The 24969-nt window shown below is 34.4% G+C and overlaps 3 long non-coding RNA genes across 3 annotated transcripts; all 3 read right to left on the reverse strand.

Moving 5' to 3' along the window:
- Nucleotides 1–2566: 2566 nt before the first annotated feature.
- Nucleotides 2567–6388, reverse strand: LOC135151241 (uncharacterized). Its single transcript, XR_010289843.1, has 2 exons — nucleotides 5712–6388; nucleotides 2567–2867 (listed from the first exon to the last, which is right to left on the reverse strand). It is a non-coding gene; the product is annotated as an uncharacterized LOC135151241 (long non-coding RNA).
- Nucleotides 6389–8905: 2517 nt separating this feature from the next.
- LOC135151221 (uncharacterized) lies at nucleotides 8906–12727 on the reverse strand. Its single transcript, XR_010289826.1, has 2 exons — nucleotides 12051–12727; nucleotides 8906–9206 (listed from the first exon to the last, which is right to left on the reverse strand). It is a non-coding gene; the product is annotated as an uncharacterized LOC135151221 (long non-coding RNA).
- Nucleotides 12728–15244: 2517 nt separating this feature from the next.
- On the reverse strand, nucleotides 15245–19065 carry LOC135151223 (uncharacterized). Its single transcript, XR_010289827.1, has 2 exons — nucleotides 18389–19065; nucleotides 15245–15545 (listed from the first exon to the last, which is right to left on the reverse strand). It is a non-coding gene; the product is annotated as an uncharacterized LOC135151223 (long non-coding RNA).
- Nucleotides 19066–24969: the final 5904 nt, after the last annotated feature.

A 24969-nucleotide genomic window follows, 5' to 3' on the forward strand; every position in this document is an offset into this window, starting at 1 on the left:
TGAAGTTACAGTTGTTTTCAACTTCAAACGAGTCTGGAATGAAGCTACAAGTTGTTCCCAACTTCAATCTAGCCAATAATAAAGCTACAAGTTGTTTCCAACTTCAATCTAGCCAATAATAAAGCAACAAGTTGTTTCCGGGCTCAAACGAGTCAAGATTGAAACTACAAGTTCATTCTAATTTTAAACAACCGAAAATGAAGCTACAGTTGTTTTCAACTTCAAACGAGTCTGGAATGAAGCTACAAGTTGTTCCCAACTTCAATCTAGCCAATAATAAAGCTACAAGTTGTTTCCAACTTCAATCTAGCCAATGATGAAGCAACAAGTCGTTTCCGGGCTCAAACGAGTCAAGAATGAAACTACAAGTTGATTTTAATTTTAAACAACCGAAAATGAAGCTACAAGTTGTTTTCAACCACAAACGAGTCTGGAATGAAGCTACAAGTTGTTTCCAACTTCAATCTAGACAATAATGAAGCAACAAGTTGTTTACAGGCTCAAACGAGTCAAGGATGAAACTAGAAGTTGATTCTAATTTTTAACAACCGAAAATGAAGCTATAAGTTGTTTTAAACTTCAAGCGAGTCTGGAATGAAGCTACAAGTTGTTTCCAACTTCAATCTAGCCAATGATGAAGCAACAAGTTGTTTACATGCTTAAACGAGTCAAGAATGAAACTACGAGTTCATCTTAATTTTAAACAACCGAAAATGAAGCTACAAGTTGTTTTCAACTTCAAACGAGTCTGGAATGAAGCTACAAGTTGTTTCCAACTTCAAAATAGCCAATAATGAAGCAGCAAGTCGTTTCCGGGCTCAAACGAGTCAAGAATGAAACTACGAGTTCATTCTGATTTTAAACAACCGAAAATGAAGCTACAAGTTGTTTTTAACTTCAAACGAGTCTGGAATGAAGCTACAACTTGTTTCCAACTTCAATCTAGCCAACAATAAATCAACAAGTTGTTTCCGGGCTCAAATGAGTCAAGAATGAAATTACAAGTTGATTCTAATTTTAAACAACCGAAAATGAAGCTACAAGTTGTTTTCAACTTCAAACGAGTCTGGAATGAAGCTACAAGTTGTTTCCAACTTCAATCAAGCCAATAATGAAGCAACAAGTTGTTTCCGGGCTCCAACGAGTCAAGAATGAAACTACAAGTTCATTCTAATTTTAAACAACCGAAAATGAAGCTACAGTTGTTTTCAACTTCAAACGAGTCTGGAATGAAGCTACAAGTTGTTCCCAACTTCAATCTAGCCAATAATTAAGCTACAAGTTGTTTCCAACTTCAATCTAGCCAATAATAAGGCAACAAGTTGTTTCCGGGCTCAAACGAGTCAAGAATGAAACTACAAGTTGATTCTAATTTTAAACAACCGAAAATGAAGCTACAAGTTGTTTTCAACTTCAAATGAGTCTGGAATGAAGCTACAAGTTGTTTCCAACTTCAAACTAGCCAATAATGAAGCAGCAAGTCGTTTCCGGGCTCAAATGAGTCAAGAATGAAACTACGAGTTCATTCTAATTTTAAACAACCGAAAATGAAGCTACAAGTTGTTTTCAACCTCAAACGAGTCTGAAATGAAGCTACAAATTGTTTCCAACTTCAATCTAGACAATAATGAAGCAACAAGTTGTTTACAGGCTCAAACGAGTCAAGAATGAAACTAGAAGTTGATTCTAATTTTTAACAACCGAAAATGAAGCTACAAGTTGTTTTAAACTTCAAGCGAGTCTGGAATAAAGCTACAAGTTGTTTCCAACTTCAATCTAGACAATAATGAAGCAACAAGTTGTTTACAGGCTCAAACGAGTCAAGAATGAAACTAGAAGTTGATTCTAATTTTAAACAACCGAAAATGAAGCTACATGTTGTTTTAAACTTCAAGCGAGTCTGGAATAAAGCTACAAGTTGTTTCCAAGTTCAATCTAGCCAATAATGAAGCAACAAGTTGTTTACATGCTTAAACGAGTCAAGAATGAAACTACAAGTTGATTCTAATTTTAAACAACCGAAAATGAAGCTACAAGTTGTTTTCAACTTCAAACGAGTCTGGAATGAAGCTACAAGTTGTTTCCAACTCCAAACTAGCCAATAATGAAGCAGCAAGTCGTTTCCGGGCTCAAACGAGTCAAGAATGAAACTACGAGTTCATTCTAATTTTAAACAACCGAAAATGAAGCTACAAGTTGTTTTCAATTTCAAACGAGTCTGGAATGAAGCTACAAGTTGTTTCCAACTTCAATCTAGCCAATAATGAAGCAACAAGTTGTTTACATGCTTAAATGAGTCAAAAGTGAAACTACAAGTTGATTCTAATTTTAAACGGGAAAAATCTCAATTTGGTCACTGATGTGACGGCCCGAGAATCCGGGGGTCTGGATTCTGACGTCACCACATAAAACCCATTTTTAAACACTTTTGAAAACCCGTATTTTCTTTTTCTTTTAAAAGATAATGAAAATCAAAAGAATTTAAAACCGGAAAATATTTGAAAAAGAACATAAATCAAATGATTTCAAAACCTGAATTTGTAACTTGAAAGTCATAATAAGAGAATTTCAAGAGAACATTTAAACTTTAATAAATGATTCGAAAGAGAACATTTAAACCCCCTAAAAGCAACAGGATCGCATCCAGGTTACAGTATTGAAATTAGAATCTACCACTATTATTACACAACATCTCTTACCGAATCAGATCATCTTCGATAAGAAGAATCACTGTCAACTATTCCAGCTTGCACCAACCTCATCAACTTTCCTGAACACTCCTCGACCACTGGATCCTCAACTCTGTCTCCTCGCCTAGCATTAGCCTTATCCACAATCTCAATCAATCATCTCATCTTTAAGCCTTTCTGAAATGGTTAGAAAGGAATAGCAAGGGTGAGCAACAATGCTCAGCAAGTAACAATAAACATTGATAATTCTGAAATGATATAACAGAAGTTCACGGATTCAAGATATAAAAGGGATTCAACCTGAGTTCACGAGTTTAGGTATTGTATAAGAAAATCACACTACCTTGCAGCAATTGAATACTGAGGAATTCAATCTTTCCAAAAGAATTATTGAATTGGACTATCATATTTTAATGAAAACCAAGGTTAGGCAGCTGATCAGTTCCGCACTAACCCCGAGCAGGCCCCGCCATGCTCTATCACTGGATCCAAGGCACTCATTGGCCTAACATGACCACGAATCTGGTCCACAGGTTTATATAAAAACAATAATCCAATTCTATAATTCAATAACAGGTCAACGTATAACAACAGAACATAAACACAATTAATATCCATGATAAAATAATTCCAAATCAACATTTGATAATCAACTTTTCATAAACCAGAGTCCATCCTTCCATAAATCATAGTTCAGGAAATCCTTAACTATTCAGTATCCTCCATTATCGGCTAAGCAACTGAATTTAGCCTGCTAAACCAGCATGACAATGGCGGTTTGAATAATCAAGAAGATCCCAAGTCATTCTAGGTTCTAATCATCACTGAGCAACACATGCTTCAGTGACAATCTGAACTTCGAATTAATTTGTAAAACTGAAATTATCTGAATTTTCTGAGGATTAGAAAAGGATGGATAAAAATATTTGCACTTGCCAAATATGAAAAAGAGAGGAACGAATATTTGCAACACATACGAAAAGAATGGATCAGAATAATCGCAAGATATCCAAAAGAAGGGTGCAGGATACTTGCCTTAAATCTGACTCCAGTCTCACATCTTTATCTCATCTTTCCACTTTCACAATATATGCATCTTATAATCTCTAGACCATCTCTAGCTATACTCTATTTGCCACAGCACTTCGCTTACTCGACTCATTCTTTATTCGCTTTGGAACACCACTTGTCCTTCTGAACGTCTTCGGTCATCCACGTCTCGTCCAATCCTTAACGAGAATAAGATAATAACATAATCACTAATCAATCGATCGCATATACATATCACGCATATCGATACCCACTTATATACCCCTTTCAAACCTATCAAATATCACTTAACACGTAATCATGCTTTGACTCCACCATATAGTCAAGTCATATTTCACATAACATATCACAAATCAATTATCATATAAGTCCTATCGAAAATTTGACAGCGTCTCGTCTATTTATTAGACTATCCACCTGTTCTCTTATCTCAATCAACAATCAACCAACCAAATCCAATTCCTATAATCCATATGTCCTTGTCCAATATTAATCAAATCATGACACTATGTCATATAAGTCATTTATCATGTATATAATATCGAGTCTAAACATATATATCACGTAATCATCGATTAATAGCAAGCAAATAACATATAATCACATTCTGCACATTTAACATCAATTATTCACATTCTCGACTCCCTCATATTATTATGTCATATCAAACTAGACTTTATAAGCTTCTGTCTCTCTTTCGTTTCACTTGATTCCGACTTACGGATCAAAAGTTATGACCAAAACCGTTTTCTGACTCCGCTCTCAACATATAATACCTTACACCGATAGCAGACAACACATTACACATTAAGTCTCCCATCCCGATTGATGTCAAATCCATTCCTGGGTTTAAAATGATTTTTCGGGAATTTTCTGGAATTTTTTAAACATTTTTCGGAATTAAAATCGATAAAAGAATCACTTTCCGGATAAATAATCAAGTCCCAAATACTTGAAATTGGACTTGAATTCATTTATAAACAATTGACGAGCCTTGAACATAATTTAGAAAAATATTTTAAAGCTCGAAACTATTTTTCGGAATTTTTAAATCAAACAGGATTAATTAAATCCAATTAATTAATCAATTAAAATCAATTAATAATTAATTAAAATAATTAATCAATTAATATTTAAATTAATTGACCAATTAAAATAATTAATTACTAATTAAAATTAATTAATAAATCAAATTAGATTTATTTTTAAATAAAGAAATAATTTAAAACATTTTTGAAATTAAAATAAATCATTAAAAATCAATTTTCAAAATAAATTTTTGAAAAGGTTTAAAATGTAAGAAATCTGAAATTGTACGGCAGGGTGCCAGGTGTAAACTTTGAAAACTTTGGGGGCTGCAATGTCAAAAACAAAACCAGAAGGAAAAATCTTCATCATCTTCAAAAACTGGGGGGCTAAACGGTAATTATACCGCCGCCGCCGCCCCCCCGTCGCCGGAATCTCCGTTCCCGGCCTCTGTTCCACACCAAACTATCCAGATATGATCTACAGCTTCCCAGGATATTGATCCCTTCGATCCATTTCACCAGAGACCACCCGAGGCAGCCGGAATTTGAAAAGAAAGGTTCGCCGCCGGCGAACCTTTTCCTTCCCCGACCGGCTCGATTTGCAACCCAACACACAAAATAGCTATATCAATCGATTCCCCTTTTCCTCCTCTATCTATTCATATATACCACCACCTCCCAGATTTAACAGAATGAAAATCCGGCCGAAATTCATAATTTTCCGGCCAAAAGCTTCAAGAACTTCAAGAACACTCAATTCCAAGAATCAAACCCTTATTTCTAGGTGTTATGGAACTCAAAAATCAACATATAATATACCAAAACGACGAGAAAAACATGCTCTACAACATGGAATCATCAAAACAATCAAACAAACACGTTTTCAAAAATTCACTATTTAAATCATATTAATTCGAAATTTAAAACTTCAATTACTCCCTACCTGTGAATCTCAGGTTGTTTTTGATTGCAGATATAGATTCTACTCTTCGATATCTTCGATTTGACTATTCGCACGCTTGATTCTGACTCCAATAACGCCTTCAAATCTTCGTTTGATTATGAAGAACACGAAGAACACCGCTCGGTTTCTCTCGGTATTCGTGCAGAGAAACTGGTGAAATGATTTTACGGGTGAAAATAAGCTCTAGAAAGGTATATTTATATTTACAAATAATTGGTACCCCTTTGGATCGTTTATGGCATGAAAATACGTATTTAATAGCTTTATATTAAGAAAGTGGGGTCCAATCGGTACTAGTTTTCAAGATAATCATCAAAACGGGGCTTTTTAACTCAATTATTGGTTTGCGGGTCCCATGGCAATTATGACAAGATAAGGATGAAGAAAATATCTCGTTTCACGTTTATCGAGACAAACTGGATAATTATCGAATACCGAAAAGCTCCGCCGGACCGGCTCCGGAACAAACCGTACTCCGGATCGAAAAAGTCAAAACACGAAAAATGTCCGGAATATTCAAATTAGGCTAAAGGTGAGTTTTCTCGAAACTTCCGGGAAGAAAATTTGCTACCTCGTTACGAGTGAACGGTTTTACGGAAGTCAAATAATTAATAAATAATTATAAATTTACACAATTAAATCCGTAAATCGATTATAAAATCATCTAATATCCCATAAATCGATATGAAAATATCCAAATAAACTATATTTTCTCCTGAGCATATAGAAATTGAAATCTCTCAAATACGAACACATACGAGCATTCAGCTCAATAAACTAGATATCACAAAATTCATATATTAATCATATAATACTCATAGTTAACCATAATTAATTAACAAACAAATTCACCAATACCACTTAATCACATAACACCTATATTCACATAATATTCATACAGAATTTTCAAAATAATATATGAAAATCCGTTTTGAAAATACAATTATTTATCAATAACACAATAACCCGGGGTTTAAATATAAACTTTTGAAAACTCGTTAAACTGGAATAAAATATTAAATCTTATTCCTTTCTTTAAAGAAAATCATTTATAATATTAATAAAAATATTTTTAAAAATCCGGGTTATTACAATCTACCCTCCTTATAGGGATTCCGTCCTCGGAATCCGAGAAAGAAGGAGGACGCATAATTTGTAAAATCCATATCAATCCACATAACAAGTATAATCACATAAAACTTTCACATAATCAATTCACTTTTCAACTAAAGTCAACAATAATATTTAGACAAATAGATTTATAATAATCCATTCTAAATTTAATAATATGGGATATTACATTCTACCCCCCTTATAAGGATTCCGTCCTCGGAATCCCCCGAAGAAACTCAAATGTATCACTTTGAAGATTCCACTATACACTTCGTAATAACGTATCATCATTCATCTTGGATCGGCCTTGGCATACCTTTAACTTTAAAGAAATACAGAATCAGGCTTTCGCAACTGCAGAATTCATTTCCCAATAATCAATCTTTGAGAAATTTGGAGGAACAAGATGTTCTGAAATTAGGTCACATTGGAATATAAGAGTGACTGGGAGATCGATACGATCAATTGAACTTAATGTTGCGTGTCCATATTAGACACTACTAAAGGTTGTTAACCTTCTTGTAATCACAACACACACAAGTGATGGCGTCCCATCCAACTCCTATCACACAGACAGGTATACCTTGTGTCCCCTATAAATAGGGTTGTTCATCCCAATCAAATTGAAGAAATGTTAAGGAACATCAAAGAATATCAAGAAATATCAACAATATCAAAGAACACTAATGGATATCAAGGAAGATGAAAGGGTATCAAGGAATGTCGAGAATTGTCAAACAATATCAAGGAACATCACTATCTCTTCACAACAAACCTTTATCACACATCTTTGTTTTCCAGCTCATACCAATAATCAATATCAATGTCATCTTAGAATTTAAGAGATTGAAGATCTCATTTATTGAAATGATATCATAATAACTCACTGAGGAAAAACATATAATCAAAAGAATCTTTAGTTGGAGAGAGGTATTGCCAAGGTCTTCTCAAATTCCCACTCTACTTTACGAAATCGTTATTCGATTTATGTCATTCTTTCAACGTTCTCGATAATCAATCGATTTGACTCGTAATAGCCTCGTAAGATGTCATCGTAGACGTTATCGTCCGTAATAACTCTGGCCCATGTAGTTTACATTCTCATGTTTCATCCAGTTGCCTTTGAATTCCATAGCACAACACGTAACGTATCTTCGATTGTCTGGATCATCAACCTGTGGGTTATGGGCCCACCTTGATGCCATTTGAAATCCCGATTAGCTCGAAGCGTTGTCGTCGAGGACTAACGTTATAACTTACTCGTAGACACCGTCTCTAATAACTGGACTCAATTTCACGTACTCTCTATCATTCACTTCTCACCTATCAACCTCTATCTACCAATCTCTCCTTCTCATCCAATACAACTCATATTCTACACTTACTCTTCATATCTTCACTCAAAACAATATACATCTTCCAAATATCTGACATGGTCAACATACTATGAACCATGCATTTATATCATCCTCAAATCAATACAATAATCCAATTTCAAATATGCAGTATAGTCAGAATACTCTGAACTCTGCATTTTCACCAATTTCAACTCAATCATTCATTATCAAACTCTTCTATCTAGGTCTAATCTTGACCTTTCTCACAATTCACCATCTCAATTAATCAACATACTAGAAATCATATGTCTAAACTTAAGAATCCTAATCTCTTTAAATATCCACACTTAACTTGATCATCTAACTAACTCTATGCTTCACTCACATCTCTAGACTAATCCTAAATAGTCCGACCATACCTCTATGTGAGGTCACACCACATTCTTCTCTAGAAAACCTATAACTATGATCTATATTCAAATTTCAATAACTTGTAACCTGTTGCTCTGATACCAACTGTGACGGCCCGAGAATCCGGGGGTCTGGATTCTGACGTCACCACATAAAACCCATTTTTAAACACTTTTGAAAACCCGTATTTTCTTTTTCTTTTAAAAGATAATGAAAATCAAAAGAATTTAAAACCGGAAAATATTTGAAAAAGAACATAAATCAAATGATTTCAAAACCTGAATTTGTAACTTGAAAGTCATAATAAGAGAATTTCAAGAGAACATTTAAACTTTAATAAATGATTCGAAAGAGAACATTTAAACCCCCTAAAAGCAACAGGATCGCATCCAGGTTACAGTATTGAAATTAGAATCTACCACTATTATTACACAACATCTCTTACCGAATCAGATCATCTTCGATAAGAAGAATCACTGTCAACTATTCCAGCTTGCACCAACCTCATCAACTTTCCTGAACACTCCTCGACCACTGGATCCTCAACTCTGTCTCCTCGCCTAGCATTAGCCTTATCCACAATCTCAATCAATCATCTCATCTTTAAGCCTTTCTGAAATGGTTAGAAAGGAATAGCAAGGGTGAGCAACAATGCTCAGCAAGTAACAATAAACATTGATAATTCTGAAATGATATAACAGAAGTTCACGGATTCAAGATATAAAAGGGATTCAACCTGAGTTCACGAGTTTAGGTATTGTATAAGAAAATCACACTACCTTGCAGCAATTGAATACTGAGGAATTCAATCTTTCCAAAAGAATTATTGAATTGGACTATCATATTTTAATGAAAACCAAGGTTAGGCAGCTGATCAGTTCCGCACTAACCCCGAGCAGGCCCCGCCATGCTCTATCACTGGATCCAAGGCACTCATTGGCCTAACATGACCACGAATCTGGTCCACAGGTTTATATAAAAACAATAATCCAATTCTATAATTCAATAACAGGTCAACGTATAACAACAGAACATAAACACAATTAATATCCATGATAAAATAATTCCAAATCAACATTTGATAATCAACTTTTCATAAACCAGAGTCCATCCTTCCATAAATCATAGTTCAGGAAATCCTTAACTATTCAGTATCCTCCATTATCGGCTAAGCAACTGAATTTAGCCTGCTAAACCAGCATGACAATGGCGGTTTGAATAATCAAGAAGATCCCAAGTCATTCTAGGTTCTAATCATCACTGAGCAACACATGCTTCAGTGACAATCTGAACTTCGAATTAATTTGTAAAACTGAAATTATCTGAATTTTCTGAGGATTAGAAAAGGATGGATAAAAATATTTGCACTTGCCAAATATGAAAAAGAGAGGAACGAATATTTGCAACACATACGAAAAGAATGGATCAGAATAATCGCAAGATATCCAAAAGAAGGGTGCAGGATACTTGCCTTAAATCTGACTCCAGTCTCACATCTTTATCTCATCTTTCCACTTTCACAATATATGCATCTTATAATCTCTAGACCATCTCTAGCTATACTCTATTTGCCACAGCACTTCGCTTACTCGACTCATTCTTTATTCGCTTTGGAACACCACTTGTCCTTCTGAACGTCTTCGGTCATCCACGTCTCGTCCAATCCTTAACGAGAATAAGATAATAACATAATCACTAATCAATCGATCGCATATACATATCACGCATATCGATACCCACTTATATACCCCTTTCAAACCTATCAAATATCACTTAACACGTAATCATGCTTTGACTCCACCATATAGTCAAGTCATATTTCACATAACATATCACAAATCAATTATCATATAAGTCCTATCGAAAATTTGACAGCGTCTCGTCTATTTATTAGACTATCCACCTGTTCTCTTATCTCAATCAACAATCAACCAACCAAATCCAATTCCTATAATCCATATGTCCTTGTCCAATATTAATCAAATCATGACACTATGTCATATAAGTCATTTATCATGTATATAATATCGAGTCTAAACATATATATCACGTAATCATCGATTAATAGCAAGCAAATAACATATAATCACATTCTGCACATTTAACATCAATTATTCACATTCTCGACTCCCTCATATTATTATGTCATATCAAACTAGACTTTATAAGCTTCTGTCTCTCTTTCGTTTCACTTGATTCCGACTTACGGATCAAAAGTTATGACCAAAACCGTTTTCTGACTCCGCTCTCAACATATAATACCTTACACCGATAGCAGACAACACATTACACATTAAGTCTCCCATCCCGATTGATGTCAAATCCATTCCTGGGTTTAAAATGATTTTTCGGGAATTTTCTGGAATTTTTTAAACATTTTTCGGAATTAAAATCGATAAAAGAATCACTTTCCGGATAAATAATCAAGTCCCAAATACTTGAAATTGGACTTGAATTCATTTATAAACAATTGACGAGCCTTGAACATAATTTAGAAAAATATTTTAAAGCTCGAAACTATTTTTCGGAATTTTTAAATCAAACAGGATTAATTAAATCCAATTAATTAATCAATTAAAATCAATTAATAATTAATTAAAATAATTAATCAATTAATATTTAAATTAATTGACCAATTAAAATAATTAATTACTAATTAAAATTAATTAATAAATCAAATTAGATTTATTTTTAAATAAAGAAATAATTTAAAACATTTTTGAAATTAAAATAAATCATTAAAAATCAATTTTCAAAATAAATTTTTGAAAAGGTTTAAAATGTAAGAAATCTGAAATTGTACGGCAGGGTGCCAGGTGTAAACTTTGAAAACTTTGGGGGCTGCAATGTCAAAAACAAAACCAGAAGGAAAAATCTTCATCATCTTCAAAAACTGGGGGGCTAAACGGTAATTATACCGCCGCCGCCGCCCCCCCGTCGCCGGAATCTCCGTTCCCGGCCTCTGTTCCACACCAAACTATCCAGATATGATCTACAGCTTCCCAGGATATTGATCCCTTCGATCCATTTCACCAGAGACCACCCGAGGCAGCCGGAATTTGAAAAGAAAGGTTCGCCGCCGGCGAACCTTTTCCTTCCCCGACCGGCTCGATTTGCAACCCAACACACAAAATAGCTATATCAATCGATTCCCCTTTTCCTCCTCTATCTATTCATATATACCACCACCTCCCAGATTTAACAGAATGAAAATCCGGCCGAAATTCATAATTTTCCGGCCAAAAGCTTCAAGAACTTCAAGAACACTCAATTCCAAGAATCAAACCCTTATTTCTAGGTGTTATGGAACTCAAAAATCAACATATAATATACCAAAACGACGAGAAAAACATGCTCTACAACATGGAATCATCAAAACAATCAAACAAACACGTTTTCAAAAATTCACTATTTAAATCATATTAATTCGAAATTTAAAACTTCAATTACTCCCTACCTGTGAATCTCAGGTTGTTTTTGATTGCAGATATAGATTCTACTCTTCGATATCTTCGATTTGACTATTCGCACGCTTGATTCTGACTCCAATAACGCCTTCAAATCTTCGTTTGATTATGAAGAACACGAAGAACACCGCTCGGTTTCTCTCGGTATTCGTGCAGAGAAACTGGTGAAATGATTTTACGGGTGAAAATAAGCTCTAGAAAGGTATATTTATATTTACAAATAATTGGTACCCCTTTGGATCGTTTATGGCATGAAAATACGTATTTAATAGCTTTATATTAAGAAAGTGGGGTCCAATCGGTACTAGTTTTCAAGATAATCATCAAAACGGGGCTTTTTAACTCAATTATTGGTTTGCGGGTCCCATGGCAATTATGACAAGATAAGGATGAAGAAAATATCTCGTTTCACGTTTATCGAGACAAACTGGATAATTATCGAATACCGAAAAGCTCCGCCGGACCGGCTCCGGAACAAACCGTACTCCGGATCGAAAAAGTCAAAACACGAAAAATGTCCGGAATATTCAAATTAGGCTAAAGGTGAGTTTTCTCGAAACTTCCGGGAAGAAAATTTGCTACCTCGTTACGAGTGAACGGTTTTACGGAAGTCAAATAATTAATAAATAATTATAAATTTACACAATTAAATCCGTAAATCGATTATAAAATCATCTAATATCCCATAAATCGATATGAAAATATCCAAATAAACTATATTTTCTCCTGAGCATATAGAAATTGAAATCTCTCAAATACGAACACATACGAGCATTCAGCTCAATAAACTAGATATCACAAAATTCATATATTAATCATATAATACTCATAGTTAACCATAATTAATTAACAAACAAATTCACCAATACCACTTAATCACATAACACCTATATTCACATAATATTCATACAGAATTTTCAAAATAATATATGAAAATCCGTTTTGAAAATACAATTATTTATCAATAACACAATAACCCGGGGTTTAAATATAAACTTTTGAAAACTCGTTAAACTGGAATAAAATATTAAATCTTATTCCTTTCTTTAAAGAAAATCATTTATAATATTAATAAAAATATTTTTAAAAATCCGGGTTATTACAATCTACCCTCCTTATAGGGATTCCGTCCTCGGAATCCGAGAAAGAAGGAGGACGCATAATTTGTAAAATCCATATCAATCCACATAACAAGTATAATCACATAAAACTTTCACATAATCAATTCACTTTTCAACTAAAGTCAACAATAATATTTAGACAAATAGATTTATAATAATCCATTCTAAATTTAATAATATGGGATATTACATTCTACCCCCCTTATAAGGATTCCGTCCTCGGAATCCCCCGAAGAAACTCAAATGTATCACTTTGAAGATTCCACTATACACTTCGTAATAACGTATCATCATTCATCTTGGATCGGCCTTGGCATACCTTTAACTTTAAAGAAATACAGAATCAGGCTTTCGCAACTGCAGAATTCATTTCCCAATAATCAATCTTTGAGAAATTTGGAGGAACAAGATGTTCTGAAATTAGGTCACATTGGAATATAAGAGTGACTGGGAGATCGATACGATCAATTGAACTTAATGTTGCGTGTCCATATTAGACACTACTAAAGGTTGTTAACCTTCTTGTAATCACAACACACACAAGTGATGGCGTCCCATCCAACTCCTATCACACAGACAGGTATACCTTGTGTCCCCTATAAATAGGGTTGTTCATCCCAATCAAATTGAAGAAATGTTAAGGAACATCAAAGAATATCAAGAAATATCAACAATATCAAAGAACACTAATGGATATCAAGGAAGATGAAAGGGTATCAAGGAATGTCGAGAATTGTCAAACAATATCAAGGAACATCACTATCTCTTCACAACAAACCTTTATCACACATCTTTGTTTTCCAGCTCATACCAATAATCAATATCAATGTCATCTTAGAATTTAAGAGATTGAAGATCTCATTTATTGAAATGATATCATAATAACTCACTGAGGAAAAACATATAATCAAAAGAATCTTTAGTTGGAGAGAGGTATTGCCAAGGTCTTCTCAAATTCCCACTCTACTTTACGAAATCGTTATTCGATTTATGTCATTCTTTCAACGTTCTCGATAATCAATCGATTTGACTCGTAATAGCCTCGTAAGATGTCATCGTAGACGTTATCGTCCGTAATAACTCTGGCCCATGTAGTTTACATTCTCATGTTTCATCCAGTTGCCTTTGAATTCCATAGCACAACACGTAACGTATCTTCGATTGTCTGGATCATCAACCTGTGGGTTATGGGCCCACCTTGATGCCATTTGAAATCCCGATTAGCTCGAAGCGTTGTCGTCGAGGACTAACGTTATAACTTACTCGTAGACACCGTCTCTAATAACTGGACTCAATTTCACGTACTCTCTATCATTCACTTCTCACCTATCAACCTCTATCTACCAATCTCTCCTTCTCATCCAATACAACTCATATTCTACACTTACTCTTCATATCTTCACTCAAAACAATATACATCTTCCAAATATCTGACATGGTCAACATACTATGAACCATGCATTTATATCATCCTCAAATCAATACAATAATCCAATTTCAAATATGCAGTATAGTCAGAATACTCTGAACTCTGCATTTTCACCAATTTCAACTCAATCATTCATTATCAAACTCTTCTATCTAGGTCTAATCTTGACCTTTCTCACAATTCACCATCTCAATTAATCAACATACTAGAAATCATATGTCTAAACTTAAGAATCCTAATCTCTTTAAATATCCACACTTAACTTGATCATCTAACTAACTCTATGCTTCACTCACATCTCTAGACTAATCCTAAATAGTCCGACCATACCTCTATGTGAGGTCACACCACATTCTTCTCTAGAAAACCTATAACTATGATCTATATTCAAATTTCAATAACTTGTAACCTGTTGCTCTGATACCAACTGTGACGGCCCGAGAATCCGGGGGTCTGGATTCTGACGTCACCACATAAAACCCATTTTTAAACACTTTTGAAAACCCGTATTTTCTTTTTCTTTTAAAAGATAATGAAAATCAAAAGAATTTAAAACCGGAAAATATTTGAAAAAGAACATAAATCAAATGATTTCAAAACCTGAATTTGTAACTTGAAAGTCATAATAAGAGAATTTCAAGAGAACATTTAAACTTTAATAAATGATTCGAAAGAGAACATTTAAACCCCCTAAAAGCAACAGGATCGCATCCAGGTTACAGTATTGAAATTAGAATCTACCACTATTATTACACAACATCTCTTACCGAATCAGATCATCTTCGATAAGAAGAATCACTGTCAACTATTCCAGCTTGCACCAACCTCATCAACTTTCCTGAACACTCCTCGACCACTGGATCCTCAACTCTGTCTCCTCGCCTAGCATTAGCCTTATCCACAATCTCAATCAATCATCTCATCTTTAAGCCTTTCTGAAATGGTTAGAAAGGAATAGCAAGGGTGAGCAACAATGCTCAGCAAGTAACAATAAACATTGATAATTCTGAAATGATATAACAGAAGTTCACGGATTCAAGATATAAAAGGGATTCAACCTGAGTTCACGAGTTTAGGTATTGTATAAGAAAATCACACTACCTTGCAGCAATTGAATACTGAGGAATTCAATCTTTCCAAAAGAATTATTGAATTGGACTATCATATTTTAATGAAAACCAAGGTTAGGCAGCTGATCAGTTCCGCACTAACCCCGAGCAGGCCCCGCCATGCTCTATCACTGGATCCAAGGCACTCATTGGCCTAACATGACCACGAATCTGGTCCACAGGTTTATATAAAAACAATAATCCAATTCTATAATTCAATAACAGGTCAACGTATAACAACAGAACATAAACACAATTAATATCCATGATAAAATAATTCCAAATCAACATTTGATAATCAACTTTTCATAAACCAGAGTCCATCCTTCCATAAATCATAGTTCAGGAAATCCTTAACTATTCAGTATCCTCCATTATCGGCTAAGCAACTGAATTTAGCCTGCTAAACCAGCATGACAATGGCGGTTTGAATAATCAAGAAGATCCCAAGTCATTCTAGGTTCTAATCATCACTGAGCAACACATGCTTCAGTGACAATCTGAACTTCGAATTAATTTGTAAAACTGAAATTATCTGAATTTTCTGAGGATTAGAAAAGGATGGATAAAAATATTTGCACTTGCCAAATATGAAAAAGAGAGGAACGAATATTTGCAACACATACGAAAAGAATGGATCAGAATAATCGCAAGATATCCAAAAGAAGGGTGCAGGATACTTGCCTTAAATCTGACTCCAGTCTCACATCTTTATCTCATCTTTCCACTTTCACAATATATGCATCTTATAATCTCTAGACCATCTCTAGCTATACTCTATTTGCCACAGCACTTCGCTTACTCGACTCATTCTTTATTCGCTTTGGAACACCACTTGTCCTTCTGAACGTCTTCGGTCATCCACGTCTCGTCCAATCCTTAACGAGAATAAGATAATAACATAATCACTAATCAATCGATCGCATATACATATCACGCATATCGATACCCACTTATATACCCCTTTCAAACCTATCAAATATCACTTAACACGTAATCATGCTTTGACTCCACCATATAGTCAAGTCATATTTCACATAACATATCACAAATCAATTATCATATAAGTCCTATCGAAAATTTGACAGCGTCTCGTCTATTTATTAGACTATCCACCTGTTCTCTTATCTCAATCAACAATCAACCAACCAAATCCAATTCCTATAATCCATATGTCCTTGTCCAATATTAATCAAATCATGACACTATGTCATATAAGTCATTTATCATGTATATAATATCGAGTCTAAACATATATATCACGTAATCATCGATTAATAGCAAGCAAATAACATATAATCACATTCTGCACATTTAACATCAATTATTCACATTCTCGACTCCCTCATATTATTATGTCATATCAAACTAGACTTTATAAGCTTCTGTCTCTCTTTCGTTTCACTTGATTCCGACTTACGGATCAAAAGTTATGACCAAAACCGTTTTCTGACTCCGCTCTCAACATATAATACCTTACACCGATAGCAGACAACACATTACACATTAAGTCTCCCATCCCGATTGATGTCAAATCCATTCCTGGGTTTAAAATGATTTTTCGGGAATTTTCTGGAATTTTTTAAACATTTTTCGGAATTAAAATCGATAAAAGAATCACTTTCCGGATAAATAATCAAGTCCCAAATACTTGAAATTGGACTTGAATTCATTTATAAACAATTGACGAGCCTTGAACATAATTTAGAAAAATATTTTAAAGCTCGAAACTATTTTTCGGAATTTTTAAATCAAACAGGATTAATTAAATCCAATTAATTAATCAATTAAAATCAATTAATAATTAATTAAAATAATTAATCAATTAATATTTAAATTAATTGACCAATTAAAATAATTAATTACTAATTAAAATTAATTAATAAATCAAATTAGATTTATTTTTAAATAAAGAAATAATTTAAAACATTTTTGAAATTAAAATAAATCATTAAAAATCAATTTTCAAAATAAATTTTTGAAAAGGTTTAAAATGTAAGAAATCTGAAATTGTACGGCAGGGTGCCAGGTGTAAACTTTGAAAACTTTGGGGGCTGCAATGTCAAAAACAAAACCAGAAGGAAAAATCTTCATCATCTTCAAAAACTGGGGGGCTAAACGGTAATTATACCGCCGCCGCCGCCCCCCCGTCGCCGGAATCTCCGTTCCCGGCCTCTGTTCCACACCAAACTATCCAGATATGATCTACAGCTTCCCAGGAATTGATCCCTTCGATCCATTTCACCAGAGACCACCCGAGGCAGCCGGAATTTGAAAAGAAAGGTTCGCCGCCGGCGAACCTTTTCCTTCCCCGACCGGCTCGATTTGCAACCCAACACACAAAATAGCTATATCAATCGATTCCCCTTTTCCTCCTCTATCTATTCATATATACCACCACCTCCCAGATTTAACAGAATGAAAATCCGGCCGAAATTCATAATTTTCCGGCCAAAAGCTTCAAGAACTTCAAGAACACTCAATTCCAAGAATCAAACCCTTATTTCTAGGTGTTATGGAACTCAAAAATCAACATATAATATACCAAAACGACGAGAAAAACATGCTCTACAACATGGAATCATCAAAACAATCAAACAAACACGTTTTCAAAAATTCACTATTTAAATCATATTAATTCGAAATTTAAAACTTCAATTACTCCCTACCTGTGAATCTCAGGTTGTTTTTGATTGCAGATATAGATTCTACTCTTCGATATCTTCGATTTGACTATTCGCACGCTTGATTCTGACTCCAATAACGCCTTCAAATCTTCGTTTGATTATGAAGAACACGAAGAACACCGCTCGGTTTCTCTCGGTATTCGTGCAGAGAAACTGGTGAAATGATTTTACGGGTGAAAATAAGCTCTAGAAAGGTATATTTATATTTACAAATAATTGGTACCCCTTTGGATCGTTTATGGCATGAAAATACGTATTTAATAGCTTTATATTAAGAAAGTGGGGTCCAATCGGTACTAGTTTTCAAGATAATCATCAAAACGGGGCTTTTTAACTCAATTATTGGTTTGCGGGTCCCATGGCAATTATGACAAGATAAGGATGAAGAAAATATCTCGTTTCACGTTTATCGAGACAAACTGGATAATTATCGAATACCGAAAAGCTCCGCCGGACCGGCTCCGGAACAAACCGTACTCCGGATCGAAAAAGTCAAAACACGAAAAATGTCCGGAATATTCAAATTAGGCTAAAGGTGAGTTTTCTCGAAACTTCCGGGAAGAAAATTTGCTACCTCGTTACGAGTGAACGGTTTTACGGAAGTCAAATAATTAATAAATAATTATAAATTTACACAATTAAATCCGTAAATCGATTATAAAATCATCTAATATCCCATAAATCGATATGAAAATATCCAAATAAACTATATTTTCTCCTGAGCATATAGAAATTGAAATCTCTCAAATACGAACACATACGAGCATTCAGCTCAATAAACTAGATATCACAAAATTCATATATTAATCATATAATACTCATAGTTAACCATAATTAATTAACAAACAAATTCACCAATACCACTTAATCACATAACACCTATATTCACATAATATTCATACAGAATTTTCAAAATAATATATGAAAATCCGTTTTGAAAATACAATTATTTATCAATAACACAATAACCCGGGGTTTAAATATAAACTTTTGAAAACTCGTTAAACTGGAATAAAATATTAAATCTTATTCCTTTCTTTAAAGAAAATCATTTATAATATTAATAAAAATATTTTTAAAAATCCGGGTTATTACAACTGAAGTGAGCCTGTAGTATCAAAAGTTCTATCAAATTTAATGGGGTCTCATTCGTACCACTTTAGTAAGGGATAATGACATGTCCGTTAGTTTGACTGGTTGACCTGACGGAAAGCTGACATGGCGGGTGTATGTTTGACAGAGTGGCTTCTAACGTCTCTATTTACATCTACGTGGATTGTAATAATATAAACTAATTAAAAACCCTTCTACTCTTCTGTATCCCAGTGTGTGTATATATATATCTTTACGTGGTCACGGATGGACGGTTCAGACTGAGCCCTCCACTTCCTCCAGGCTATCTAGGCAATGTAGTCTTTAGCCATCCCAGTTGGCACAGCAGGTGAAATTATATCAGAGCCTTTAGTGAACTCTGCAAAGAGAATTCACGCTGCATTGTCAAAGATGGGAAATGAGTACTTGAGATCAGCACCCGACTTCCTGGAATGCCAGCCTGGTCTATGATCAGCTCTTGTCCGAGGACCTCAATACTTCGCAAGCCCAAACCTACATCAACAGCCGGACTAGACTGCCAATATACGATTCAGATTTTGGATGGGGGCCGCCTATTCATATGGTAACCACATAATGCCTCCATTAACTATGAACCCGCAGCCGAGTTTGTAACTAGCCGAGTTAGTCCGGAAGAATCTCCTTCAACAACGGTTGAAGTTGCAGCATATAATAGTGAAGAATCCTCGCGTAATAAGAATTTAAACTTATTACACTTTTAAAGTTCTAAAACTATTACAATTTGAGACATTAGAAATGATGCATGAAACTAAATTTGAGACATTAGAAATGATGCATGAAACTAAATTGTTTTCGTTCAGTGCTCTATTAAGGAACTCGTGCTTTTGATGAAAAGTGGGCTGCTTCTTGTTGATTAGCATGATGTAGGTCTCCCTCACCGCGTTTTCGAGTGTCCGTGGTTATTATACTACAAGGACTTCTGCAGATGCATGCATAAAATATTAATAGATCCCATCCTGTTACCCATTTTCTTATCTTTCTTACTATTTTATACAAAATTTTTAAATTCCATGCACTATCCAAATATAACAAACTTTTTAAATTCTAAAATTTTTAAGTACTTTTATAAATAAATTAGCTTTTTTTATCGATATAAATGAATTAGTTAATCTTATACTAACAAATTGGGAGATAATTATAATTACATGATATCATAAAAATTCAAGTTTCTGAGAATCATATTTACATGAATTAGTAAATATAAATATTGTGTTTCTGTTCGTTGGCGTACAGCTTGGTGGCCTGAGTGAGGGTATCTGAGCTTGCAATGTAAGGATCAAAAGGCCCTATTTCTAAAGACATAATTTGATGCTCCACTTAGCCTGGCCTCACTGGCAACAGTATACATACATATATATAGCGCGGGAAAGAGAAGAGAAGAGGAGATAAGGGTATTTAATCATTTTGTAATGTTACAATCCACGTAGATGCAGATAGGGACGTCTGACAGCCACTCTGGCAGAAAAACATTCGCCACATCAGCTTTCTGTTTAGTCAAACAGTCAAACTAACGGACATGTCATTATTCATTACTAAAGTGGTACGGATGAGACCCCGTTAAGTTTGATATAATTTTTGATACTACAGGCTCACTTCAGTGACCAATTTGAGATTTTTCCCAATTTTAAACGACCGAAAATGAAGCTACAAGTTGTTTTCAACTTCAAACGAGTCTGGAATGAGGCTACAAGTTGTTTCCAACTTCAATCTAGCCAATAATGAAGCAAAAAAGTTGTTTCCTATCACAAACGAGTCAAGAATGAAACTACAAGTTGATTCTAATTTTAAACAACCGAAAATGAAGCTACAAGTTGTTTTCGACTTCAAACGAGTATGGAATGAAGCTACAAGTTGTTTCTAACGTCAATCTAGCCAATAATGAAGCAAAAAAGTTGTTTCCTATCACAAACGAGTCAAGAATGAAACTACAAGTTGATTCTAATTTTAAACAACCGAAAATGAAGCTACAAGTTGTTTTCGACTTCAAACGAGTATGGAATGAAGCTACAAGTTGTTTCTAACTTCAATCTAGCCAATAATGAAGCAACAAGTTGTTTCCAAGCTCCAACGGGTCAAGATGAAACTACAAGTTCATTCTAATTTAAACAACCGAAAATGAAGCTACAAGGTGTTTTCAACTTCAAACGAGTCTGGAATGAAGCTACAAGTTGTTTCCAAATTCAAACTAGCCAATAATGAAGCAGCAAGTCGTTTCCGGGGTCAAAGGAGTCAAGAATGAAACTACGAGTTCATTCTAATTTTAAACAACCGAAAATAAAGCTACAAGTTGTTTTCAACCTCAAACGAGTCTGGAATGAAGCTACAAGTTGTTTCCAACTTCAATCTAGACAATAATGAAGCAACAAGTTGTTTACAGGCTCAAACGAGTCAAGAATAAAACTAGAAGTTGATTCTAATTTTTAACAATCGGAAATGAAGCTACAAGTTGTTTTAAACTTCAAGCGAGTCTGGAATAAAGCTACAAGTTGTTTCCAACTTCAATCTAGACAATAATGAAGCAACAAGTTGTTTACAGGCTCAAACGAGTCAAGAATGAAACTACGAGTTCATTCTAATTTTAAACAACCGAAAATGAAGCTACAAGTTGTTTTCAACCTCAAACGAGTCTGGAATGAAGCTACAAGTTGTTTCCAACTTCAATCTAGACAATAATGAAGCAACAAGTTGTTTACAGGCTCAAACGAGTCATGAATGAAACTAGAAGTTGATTCTAATTTTTAACAACCGAAAATGAAGCTACATGTTGTTTTAAACTTCAAGCGATTCTGGAATAAAGCTACAAGTTGTTTCCAACTTCAATCTAGCCAATGATGAAGCAACAAGTTGTTTACATGCTTAAACGAGTCAAGAATGAAACTACAAGTTGATTCTAATTTTAAACAACCGAAAATGAAGCTACAAGTTGTTTTCAACTTCAAACGAGTCTGGAATGAAGATACAAGTTGTTTCCAACTCCAAACTAGCCAATAATGAAGCAGCAAGTCGTTTCCAGGCTCAAACGAGTCAAGAATGAAACTACGAGTTCATTCTAATTTTAAACAACTGAAAATGAAGCTACAAGTTGTTTTCAACTTCAAACGAGTCTGGAATGAAGCTACAAGTTGTTTCCAACTTCAATCTAGCCAATAATGAAGCAACAAGTTGTTTACATGCTTAAACGAGTCAAAAGTGAAACTACAAGTTGATTCTAATTTTAAACGACCGAAAATGAAGCTACAAGTTGTTTTCAACTTCAAACGAGTCTGAAATGAGGCTACAAGTTGTTTCCAACTTCAATCTAGCCAATAATGAAGCAAAAAAGTTGTTTCCTATCACAAACGAGTCAAGAATGAAACTACAAGTTGATTCTAATTTTAAACAACCGAAAATGAAGCTACAAGTTGTTTTCGACTTCAAACGAGTATGGAATGAAGCTACAAGTTGTTTCTAACTTCAATCTAGCCAATAATGAAGCAACAAGTTGTTTCCAAGCTCCAACGAGTCAAGAATGAAACTACAAGTTCATTCTAATTTTAAACGACCGAAAATGTAGCTACAAGTTGTTTTCAACTTCAAACGAGTCTGGAATGAGGCTACAAGTTGTTTCCAACTTCAATCTAGCCAATAATGAAGCAAAAAAGTTGTTTCCTATCACAAACGAGTCAAGAATTTACAAGTTGATTCTAATTTTAAACAACCGAAAATGAAGCTACAAGTTGTTTTGAACTTCAAACGAGTCTGGATGAAGCTACAAGTTGTTTCCAACTTCAATCTAGCCAATAATGAAGCAACAAGTTGTTTCCGGTCTCTAACGAGTCAAGAATGAAACTACAAGTTGATTCTAATTTTAAACAACCGAAAATGAAGCTACAAGTTGTTTTCAACTTCAAACGAGTCTGGAATGAAGATACAAGTTGTTTCCAACTCCAAACTAGCCAATAATGAAGCAGCAAGTCGTTTCCGGGCTCAAACGAGTCAAGAATGAAACTACGAGTTCATTCTAATTTTAAACAACTGAAAATGAAGCTACAAGTTGTTTTCAACTTCAAACGAGTCTGGAATGAAGCTACAAGTTGTTTCCAACTTCAATCTAGCCAATAATGAAGCAACAAGTTGTTTACATGCTTAAACGAGTCAAAAGTGAAACTACAAGTTGATTCTAATTTTAAACGACCGAAAATGAAGCTACAAGTTGTTTTCGACTTCAAACGAGTATGGAATGAAGCTACAAGTTGTTTCTAACGTCAATCTAGCCAATAATGAAGCAAAAAAGTTGTTTCCTATCACAAACGAGTCAAGAATGAAACTACAAGTTGATTCTAATTTTAAACAACCGAAAATGAAGCTACAAGTTGTTTTCGACTTCAAACGAGTATGGAATGAAGCTACAAGTTGTTTCTAACTTCAATCTAGCCAATAATGAAGCAACAAGTTGTTTCCAAGCTCCAACGAGTCAAGATGAAACTACAAGTTCATTCTAATTTAAACAACCGAAAATGAAGCTACAAGGTGTTTTCAACTTCAAACGAGTCTGGAATGAAGCTACAAGTTGTTTCCAAATTCAAACTAGCCAATAATGAAGCAGCAAGTCGTTTCCGGGGTCAAAGGAGTCAAGAATGAAACTACAAGTTCATTCTAATTTTAAACAACCGAAAATAAAGCTACAAGTTGTTTTCAACCTCAAACGAGTCTGGAATGAAGCTACAAGTTGTTTCCAACTTCAATCTAGACAATAATGAAGCAACAAGTTGTTTACAGGCTCAAACGAGTCAAGAATAAAACTAGAAGTTGATTCTAATTTTTAACAATCAGAAATGAAGCTACAAGTTGTTTTAAACTTCAAGCGAGTCTGGAATAAAGCTACAAGTTGTTTCCAACTTCAATCTAGACAATAATGAAGCAACAAGTTGTTTACAGGCTCAAACGAGTCAAGAATGAAACTACGAGTTCATTCTAATTTTAAACAACCGAAAATGAAGCTACAAGTTGTTTTCAACCTCAAACGAGTCTGGAATGAAGCTACATGTTGTTTCCAACTTCAATCTAGACAATAATGAAGCAACAAGTTGTTTACAGGCTCAAACGAGTCATGAATGAAACTAGAAGTTGATTCTAATTTTTAACAACCGAAAATGAAGCTACATGTTGTTTTAAACTTCAAGCGATTCTGGAATAAAGCTACAAGTTGTTTCCAACTTCAATCTAGCCAATGATGAAGCAACAAGTTGTTTACATGCTTAAACGAGTCAAGAATGAAACTACAAGTTGATTCTAATTTTAAACAACCGAAAATGAAGCTACAAGTTGTTTTCAACTTCAAACGAGTCTGGAATGAAGATACAAGTTGTTTCCAACTCCAAACTAGCCAATAATGAAGCAGCAAGTCGTTTCCAGGCTCAAACGAGTCAAGAATGAAACTACGAGTTCATTCT

The sequence above is a fragment of the Daucus carota genome, chromosome 3 (genome assembly GCF_001625215.2).
Source record: "Daucus carota subsp. sativus chromosome 3, DH1 v3.0, whole genome shotgun sequence".
NCBI lineage: Eukaryota > Viridiplantae > Streptophyta > Magnoliopsida > Apiales > Apiaceae > Daucus > Daucus carota.